This window comes from Macaca thibetana, chromosome 1 (assembly GCF_024542745.1).
Source record: "Macaca thibetana thibetana isolate TM-01 chromosome 1, ASM2454274v1, whole genome shotgun sequence".
In the NCBI taxonomy this organism is placed as follows: domain Eukaryota; kingdom Metazoa; phylum Chordata; class Mammalia; order Primates; family Cercopithecidae; genus Macaca; species Macaca thibetana.
In genome coordinates this window covers 119,353,248-119,363,380 of record NC_065578.1, presented here as the reverse complement: position 1 = coordinate 119,363,380, position 10,133 = coordinate 119,353,248, and the positions used below count along the sequence as shown (strand labels likewise).

The window sequence follows — 10,133 nt, the reverse complement described above, 5'->3', positions numbered from 1 at the left end:
ATAATTACCGGCCCATCCCACCAGGGCTCTGGCTTGAGTCCCCATCCATTCTCCCTGCCCCCACAGGACCTTGTTTGAGTAAGCCCTAGCTGACCTGAGGATCGCCTCCCTGTCTACGTGCCTCTGTCCTGCCTCTGTCCCGCCCTCTCCATGGAGGGGAGGGAGACTCCAGATTGCAGGAAGTTTTGAGAATGGAGTTTGAGGATTGTCAGGCAAGAAGACCCTCTAGAGCTCATTCATTAGGACCTCTAATAGATGAGTAAACAGCTTACATGAAGTGCCTAAAGTGGAGAGCAAGTGTGGGACAGAACTGGTTTTCTTCTTGCTAACCAAGAGCTCTTTCCAGGTAATCATATACTGTTGTAAGGGACTAAAGATAAGGAAACTAACATTGAAGTTCTCTTTCTCCACCTTTTCATTCTAAACAAATCCTACTTTGTTGAACTTTACAACTTTATAGATAGGCTGTGCATGGTCACTTATGCCTGTAATCCTAGCACTTTGGGAGGTCGAGGCAGGTGGATCATGAGGTCAAGAGTTCAAGACCAGCCAGGCCAAGATGGTGAAATCCTGTCTCTACTAAAAATACAAAAAAAAAAAAAAAAAAAAAATTAGCTGGGTGTGGTGGCGGGTGGTTGTAATCCCAGCTACTCAGGAGACTGAGGCAGAGAATTGCTTGAACCCGGGAGGCAGAGGTTACAGTGAGCTGAGATCACACCACTGCACTCCAGCCTGGGTGACAGAGCAAGACTCAATCTCAAAAAAACAAAAACAAAAACAAAACAACCAAAAAACAAACAAAAAATGCTTTGTAGATAAACATATTTTGAATTTAGACTTGAGGACAAGGACTAAATCTTACACTCTGTGTACCTTGTTCGTATTTCAGAGTTCATGAAGTGTATTCATGGCCAGCAGCCAAGTAGAGTGGGTAGGACATTGGCTTCAGAGTTCAGCAAGTCTCAGAATCCCATCTCTGCACATTCTCATTCTAGCTGCGTAAACTTGTAAGCAGATTATCTACTCTAAAACTTAGTTTCCACATTTGCAAAAGGGGAACAATAAAACTCCACCTCATTATTTTGCCATGAAGATTTCATGAGATGATACATGTAATGCACATTGAAAAACTTAACAAATGTTAGAAATTGTAAATAGTCCTGGAAGGCATTTATCATTCCCGTTTTACAGATGAGAAAATTAAAGCTCAGAGAGTTTAAGGGCTAGAGCCATACAATTGGTTAGTAAGGTAGCTAGGATTTAGCTCAGCCTCCCAGCTCCATATCCACAGTACTTGCTGCCCCACCACTGAGTGTAGACAACTGAGGTGGCCCTAAGCTATGGGTCAAATATGTCTGTCCACATCATCATGGAACGACATGTTATTTATTAAGTCCACACACGCTTGAGGTGCCAGAAAATGGATGCTTCCGGGGTGAGGTAGGCTCTTCATGTGCAGCCTTCATGTGCAGATTCCAGCCAAGGAAATCAAGCCTGGCACTAATCCCTTGCCCAAGCCCAGGTACGTCCCAGGGACGGAGTAGGTCGGAAGTCCTTGAATATCCTCAGCCTTCCTTTCCTCTGGCAATGCTTCCTTGATGCCCTAAGAATATTTTGCTTACCCTGATACTACAGCCCTCTTCACACTCTCGAGCGTTCTAGTATTTTGGGTGTCCATCTGATTCTCCTGTTGAAACAGTGGACTCCAAAGTGAAGGGCTCAAAATGGTACATAGGGGTATGAGAAAAACATATGTGAATACTTGCTTCTATTTATTTTTAAATCTAAAATATTAAGAAAATTAGGTTTTACCAATATTAAAATATCACAGTAGAGCATATATAATTTATAGTAAACATGCAATTATTAGGCATGTATGCTGGTTTTCTTTTCTTTATATTTCTTTTCTTTTTTTTTTTTTTTTGATGGAGGGGTATGAAGAAAAGAGACTAGAGGTAACTGTTCTGGAAAGTAAGCTCCTACAGGCAGAAGCTGTGTCTTTTTCTAATGTGTATTCCACCCCTCCCTCATTACCTAGCACTAAATGACTCTTCCCTGATTAAATGAATTTGGCATCTATGTAAACTTGATTGTCTTTCTTGTTTTTCCTCTCCTTTTGTCATCCATCTGATATAATATTATGTCTTATTCAATATTCTCCCAAGACCTGAACAAATAATAAAGCTGTGTTAGTAAAGAGTGCAAATTGCCATAAAAAGACTGAAAAATACAAGATTCATAGTCCCCAAGGAGATGGTTAATGGTAGTCAATAAGGCATATAGTGGGCAAAAGAAAAGCTAAATGTGAAACTTCATGGAAGAACTCATGGACACAAAGTCAGGCTGGGAGCCCCAGCACTACAGTCTGAGAAATCAGATGTAATCTGAGCATATGTGTATTTTCAAACTAACAATTGTCCTCCCGCTCCTCTGAAACTTGCAGAAAGCAATGCAACACAATGCAACGAGCCAGGGTCTTGGAGAAAGAAAGAAGTCCCAACTCTGTCACTGTCCTGGTTGGGTGATCTTGGGCAAGGTCCCTAATCACCCCCACTCCCAGAAAAATAGTTCCTCACCTACAAACGAGGTTGAGCTAGATGATTCTGGAGGTTCCTTCATGCTTTGAAGCAACCCATGTTTTCTTCCTGAGGCAATGTATACTTCAAGTGACACCATGAAGCTCACTGGACCAAAAATATCACCTTACCACCAAGCCTTTCATGGTTTGTGACATCCTCTCCTCAGGCACCGTGTCTCCATGTGGTGCTTCCCAACCTAGCAATAACTTACTGGCATGAATCCACTTCAAGTATCAGTTATGTCCATAATGCATGTAGAGTGGGAAAGCAAGATACGAAAGATTATATATGTGGTATGCATATGTCTATAAATACATACAGATGTATGTGCATACACATAGAAAAAGAACTGAAAGATACTCAGCATACCTTCAACGGTGATTATTCCTAGGGAATAGGAAAGCAAGATGAAGGTATGAATTTTACCATTTACTTTAAATTCTCCTGTATTTTTGTTGTTTTTTAAAAAATAAACTATTTTACTATTTAAAAATAAAACTTTTAAAAAATAAATATTAAAGTCCTATACAAATGTTTAATAATATTTGTAATAAGTAGCACCAGTTTCTTCAAGAGGCCCTACCAGAAGCAAATCTGCATCTTGATACTGCATTAGAGCCTTGGCTGAAGTACTAATAATACCCGAACATTCTATGGAGGATAGGGCCCTGGACTGGGAGACCCTAATCACATAATCAGAAACTCTTATTGAGTAATCTTGGGCAACCTGAGTTTTCCCAAACTTTACCCGAGTTTGGTTTTCTCGACTAGAAAACAATACTTTTGAACTAAATCCTCTATTGGGAACTTTCTACTCTGAAGTCCTGTGATTCTTAACAACAGGACATGAAAAAGACACAGGAAAGTGAGTATGTCCTGTGGCAACCAGGATACTTTCCCCCAAAGCAAAGTGAAAACTGATGTGAAACTCCTTCTTCCTTCCTTATTTTCCTCTCTCTCTCTCTCTCTCCACCTCTGTTATCTAAATGCTCTATATTTGAAGCATTCATCACTTTATAGGCCCTGATGGGATACAGAGGACAACCTTTTACTTGAGAAGCGGAAAATGTCAGATACTTATTTTCCAGCTTCCCTTACAGGTATGCATAGGCATAAGGATCTGCATTGCTTTTTGACTCAGGAGCTAGTGACCTCAAATAGCAAAGACTGCTGAATCTGTTCTGCAGCAGGAAGTGGCATTAGTTGTAATAACAACATTCATTTTCCAGATGCTACAGCGGTGGTTGTTCTGGTGGTTCTAGCAGCAGGGACCAGCATCCAGGCTTGGGGCATTCACTGAGCAGTGGTTTCCATGCAGTGGGGGCATTGATGACTTCATGATATTGTTCTGCGGTACAATTTTAGGTGTTGCTTCTGGCTATGTAGCCTCTAAACCTGGGTTTCTAGTCCTCCTGGAGAGCCTGTGAACTACCTAATATTTTTAAATAAATTCATTTACTGCTTAGATTAACTACAGATTGTTTCTACTGCTTGTGACCAAAAACGTTTACTAATGCACCTGTTATTTTTTTTAAATCATGCACTTGGAGATTATATATATACACACACACATACGTTTTTAAGGGAAAAAAACTCTCCTCCCTTCCCTTTGTTGATCCCTTATTTCCCAGTGTCTTCTCTAGAGGCAGTCATAACGATTTGTTTCTTATGTATTCCTCCAGAGATATCTTGTATGTACACAAGCACATCTATGTATTGAAGAAAAGTTACTAAAAATCACTCAAATAGGATCACTGCATATACACTGTTCCATACTTTGCTTGTAACCTTAAGACTACATGTTAGAGATAATTCCATAAATATAAAGCTGCCTCATTCTTTTTATTATTTTTATTTTTAGAGGCGGGGTCTTGCTCTGTCTCCCAGGCTGGAGTGCTGTGGTGTGATTGTAGCTCACTGCAACCTCTAACTCCTGAGCTCAGAGGATCCTCCTGCTTCAGTCTCCCAAGTAGCTGGGACAACAGGTACGTGCCACCACTCCCCACTAATTTTTTATTTTTTGTAGAGTCAGGCCTTGCCATGTTGCCCAGGCTGGTCTCAAACTCCTGGCCTCAATTGATCCTCCCATCTCGGTCTCCCAAAGTGCTGGGATTACAAGTGTGAGTGACTGTGCCTGACCTGCCTCATTCTTTTTATTGGCTGCTTAGCATCCCTCTGAATGAATATACTATAATTTATGTAGCCAGTTTCCTCCTATAAGCAGTTGGATTGCTTACAGTTTTTGTGGCTACAAATAATACTGCAATGAATATCGTTGTAAATATGTATTTTAAAAAATATATGGAATGCTTCATGCATGTCATCCTTGTGCGGGGGCCATGACAATCTTCTCTGTATCCTTCCAATTTTAGCATATGTGTAGCTGAAGTGAGCAAGTAAATATGTCTTAATGTCCAGTGCAAGCAGATACCTGTCTGATAGTGAAGTTGCAGTGTCAAAAGGTAAATGTAACTTTAAAACTTTGATAGATAGCACCAAAATGCACTGCAAATTTAGTAACAAGTTTTAATCCTGCTAAAAATATTTTAGACTCCTCGTCTCACCAAATCTTTACCTCACCAATGTATATTATCAGATTTTATAATTTTGCTGTTCTAATAGGTAAAAACTGATTTTCTCATTGTTCTGATTTTCATTCTTTAATTTATGAGTGAGGTTGAACATTTTTCATGTATTTAAAAGCCATTTGTATGTATTCACCTGTGTGGTCTATTCATGTCCTTTGCCTGTTGTTTTCTATTGGATTTTTATCTGTGTTTAACTGCGTTGTAAAAACTTCATCTTTTTTTTTTTTTTCTGAAGTAGGTTCTTGCTTTGTCACGCAGACTGGAGTTGCAGTCTGGCATCCTCCTGCCTCGGCCTTTTTTTTTGAGACGAAGTCTCACTCTGTCGCCTGGGCTGGAGTGCAGTGGCGTGATCTCAAATCACTGCAACCTCCGTCTTCCAGGCTCAAGCAATTCTCCTGCCTCAGTCTCCCGAGTAGCTGGGATTACAGGCACGTGTTACCACTTCTGGCTAATTGTTTTGTATTTTTCATAGAGACAGGGTTTCACCATGTTGGCCAGACTGGTCTTGAACTCCTGACCTCAAGTGATCTGCCTGCCTCAGCTCCCCCAAAGTGCTGGGATTACAGGCATGAGCCACAGCACCCAGCCCTGCCTCAGCCTTTTAAAGTGCTAGGATTACAAGTGTAAGCCACCACACCTGGTCAAAATTCCATATTTTAAAGTAAATTATGTAAATTTACTTTAATGAAGTAAATTGTCATACTTGTTGCAAATTTTTTTCCCAATTTGTTTTTGGTTTTCTGACCTTTTAAACTTTGATTTGATTTTTGGTTTTTGCTTTGCATAAATCTTTAATTTTCACAAAGCCAAATTTGTCTATATTTTTGCTTATGGCTCTAGATTTGTTTGGAATGGCTTTTGGCTGGGTAGCTTCTCATGGTTTCAACATTGAAGCTGCTAATTTAGAAAAACAACACTGAGACTTCTGGTTAAAGACAGCAGATTAAACACATGCTCCACTCCCTCCTAGAACTCAACCAAAATTTAATGTTTTGATTAAGTGATACATTCACATGGTTTTAAAACCAGAAAAATACAAAGAGGCACAGCCTGAAACGTTTCCCTCATCTATGTCTCCCATCAGCTCAGTTCCCACTTTCTCCCGGTCCAGAAATAAGGACTGTTATACTTTCTTATGCGTGTTTCCAGAGTTTCTTTATGTGTATGTAAGCAAGTAAGAATTTTGGTAAACTTTTTTTAAAGGAGAAACCTACAAGGACAAAAGACTATAAAAAGGACAAGAGTAAGAAAGATAATTTTAAAAGCTGGAACATAAGGCCAGGCACAGTGGCTCACGCCTGTAATCCCAGCACTTTGGGAGGCTGAGGCAGGTGGATCATTTGAGGTCAGGAGTTCAAGACCAGCCTGGCCAACATGGTAAAAACCCATCTCTACTAAAAATACAAAAATTAGCCGGGTATGGTGGCGGGTGCCTGTAGTCTCATCTACTTGGGAGGCTGAGGCAGGAGAATCACTTGAACTGGGAAGGTCGGGGGTAGGGGTTGCAGTTAGCCGAGACTGCGCCACTGTACTCCAGCCTGGGTGACAGAGTGAGACTGTGTCTCAAAAATAAAATAAAATAAAATATAAACAAATAAACAAATAAAAGCTAGAACATAGATGAATGAATGGTAACTGCATCAAGAGACCTGAGAAAGCTGAATCCTAAGCTTGAAGATGAGAAAAGGTAAAGCAACTCACTTTACATTTCAGAATCCTCCAAATGCTCAGCAATTGGTGGCACCAGGTACTTTTGGAAACAAGGATGAAGTTGTGGCTAAAAACAGTAAGTTGAATTGAAAATCAGTTCAGGAAACAATGAAAGCCCCAGGCCCCCTCTTCCTCTTGCTGTTAGATGGATTGCCCCTTCCCCACAATGTCCAAGAATGGAGGTTTTTCTGGTGGGAGAGTAAGACAGAGAAGGAACAAGGCACTATTGTGTGAAAGGACAACACGCTGGGAAAAAACAGGAGATTATACACATTGCCTTCTGCCGTCTTCTCTTACTTAGGGAACCCTGACATCCAGCCTGAATATTAGGAAAGCCTTCTCCGAAACTCTGACACACTGGAGAGAAATGCTCTAAAGATAACGCAGAAATGACAGCATCTGTGAAAGAAAAAGAAAACAAGAAGTATTAATAATATCTCCAGAGAAATAAGAGAACTAGTGCATATATGAAATAAGAACAGAATGCTATTTTTTTTTTTTTTTTTTGAGGCGGAATCTCGCTCTGTCGCCCAGACTGGAGGGCAGAGACGCAATCTCGGCACACTGCAAGCTCCGCCTCCCGGGTTCACGCCATTCTCCTGCCTCAGCCTCCCAAGTAGCTGGGACTACAGGCGCCCGCCACCGCGCCCGGCTAATTTTTTGTATTTTTAGTAGAGACGGGGTTTCACTGTGGTCTCGATCTCCTGACCTTGTGATCCGCCCGCCTCGGCCTCCCAAAGTGCTGGGATTACAGGCGTGAGCCACCGCGCCCGGCCCAGAATGCTATTTTTTAAAAGGAACATTTAGAGAACAACAACAAAAAAAAACTTAGAAATTCAAATACGATAGCAAAACCGTTTGCCATAGCGGCCAGGCTGACAGAAAGGGGTACACGGTTTGGAAACCGTTTGGAAAGTAGAAAGGAAAGCAGAAAGATAACAGGTGGAAAATAAAAAATATAAGAGCAAAATTAATTTATTTGGGAGATGACCCCAGGAAACATCTGTAGGGGAGTAAAGTAATGAGAAAAGGATCCTACGGAAGTTAATATATCTAGCAAGTTACTGTGGACAAGTGGAACTTGACTCCATCGGGGAAGTCTAGGAGGCCTGTGTTGAAAGCATGCTTCAGGGTTAAACCCCCTCATGGTCGAGCAAGCTGGGATATTTATCTACTAACTCTCATCAGTCGTTGGTTAAGGGGCTCTCCCAGGGAAAAGGGGGTTAATTCCCCAACACTTCCTGAGCAAACTTTCAGTAGCTTTTTCTAAGCCCTCAGGCAAAGAGACATACATGCTGGCAATTTTGAAGGCCTGGATGTTAAGTGCCAAGAGAATTCGGGCAGGGCACTGATGGCAAATGTTATATCTTCCCTGCACTCTCTCTTAGGAAACTACTGAAGAATGTGCTCCACCAAAACAGTGCTGTGAGTCAAGAAAGAGGAAGAGGTGGAATTCAGGAACCAGAGCACTCAACACAGAGGTGAAGAGAGTCCCCAGGATGTGGGTGAAGGGAAGTCCCAAGATGACAGATGTACAGCAGGCCTAGAGGTCAGTCAGCTCAGAGAGGAGCAGATCGGTAGGTCTGGAAGAGCTCGCTTCCAGATAAAATTGATGGAATACCAAGTTTGTTCGGACATAATGAGAGGAGACTTAAACAGCTAGAAAGGAGTATGGATTAAATTAGTGACATATGCACAGAAAAACTAGGCAGATGAAAAATGAGACCATTATTAACCCCAGAGAAAGCAAAACCGTTTTGAAGAAAGTGATCATAATTTATTACACAACACAGGTGTGAATAGTATTTATTTGATCATAGTAATATAAACACTGAGTGTCAGTTTAATAATGACATAGAAATATAAGCCCATGCAGTATAGGAAGAGGCGAAAACTGAATCTCCATCTTCCACAGTGGAAAGTCAATAGAGAAAACTAAGAAGTAGCTATTTAGAGATACAATGATTTCTCTCCTCCCCCTAAAAAAAGATTTAGTGAAAGCATTGAAAGTGATTTCCTCTGAGGAGTGGGAAATGAAGGGGTGGAGTGGGGGAATGCTATTTCTTGTAATTAGTAATTTACAAGTATTTGATTCTTTAAACTATGTGCATATTTAACTTTGATGTTTAAAAAAACTAAATAAAACTCAGTAATCATTTTTCCTTTGCTGTATGAAAAAGGGAGGAGGTGAGATGGAAAATGCGCATCATTCCTAGCTGATAAGGAAACTGGGCAGGCAAAATGAAACTTGCTTGTTCCATGAGTCCATCAGCCCAGCAGGGTCAATGTCTTTTCAATCTTCTTGAGGCAGAAGAAAAGCTATGAGCAACTGGGAAATTAAAACTTAAATTCCTTTGAAAGAGCCATTAATGCCAAACTGACCTGAAATCTGGGGCTACCCTAAGAGGGTTTTGGCCCAAATAAATAGTCCAGGATAAGTACAAAGAAAGGGTTCTTTCAAATGCAAAAATGAAACCAGGATTATATTAAGGGAGCTAGTAACAGCAATTGAGTGTAAGCAGAATGCATTCTTAATTATGTCTAATATGAATTTCTTTAAATTCTTTAAATGCCAGTTGTTTTAAAATACAGAAATTAAAAATGTTACTATTTTGATTTATAGTTTTAATTTTAAAAACCATGGGCATACATTGTACAGTCTTTTAATTAACCATATCTATGATTGAAATTGCATATTGTGGCCGGGCGTGGTGGCTCACGCCTGTAATCCCAGCACTTTGGGAGGCCGAGGTGGGCGGATCACAAGGTCAGGAGATCGAGACCACGGTGAAACCCCGTCTCTACTAAAAATACAAAAAATTAGCTGGGCGTGGTGGCGGGCGCCTGTAGTCCCAGCTACTCGGGAGGCTGAGGCAGGAGAATGGCGTGAACCCGGGAGGTGGAGCTTGCAGTGAGCCGAGATCCCACCACTGCACTCCGGCGACAGAGCGAGACTCCGTCTCAAAAAAAGAGAGAGAGAGAGAGAGAGAGAGAGAGAGAGAGAGAGAAATTGCACATTCTTTAGGTCTCTGGCCCGATCATGATGCCCAGAGTTCGTTACTTTCTGATTGCAGGCAAAATAACTACAGGAATGAGGCCTCCTGAAGGCAGAATCAGTTCTCCTTTCTCTTCCTACCTTCAATCTTTACCTACTAGATCCTTCAAAAAGTTTCAATCTAAAATAAAAATAAAGAAGAAATTCTCACTTAAACTATCACCCAAACTTTCTCTTTTCCTTCATCATAATACTTCTAAA

General features: G+C 40.9%; 1 pseudogene; it reads right to left on the bottom strand.

Moving 5' to 3' along the window:
• Positions 1–4,874: 4,874 nt before the first annotated feature.
• LOC126944749 (uncharacterized) lies at positions 4,875–4,973 on the bottom strand (annotated as a pseudogene).
• Positions 4,974–10,133: the final 5,160 nt, after the last annotated feature.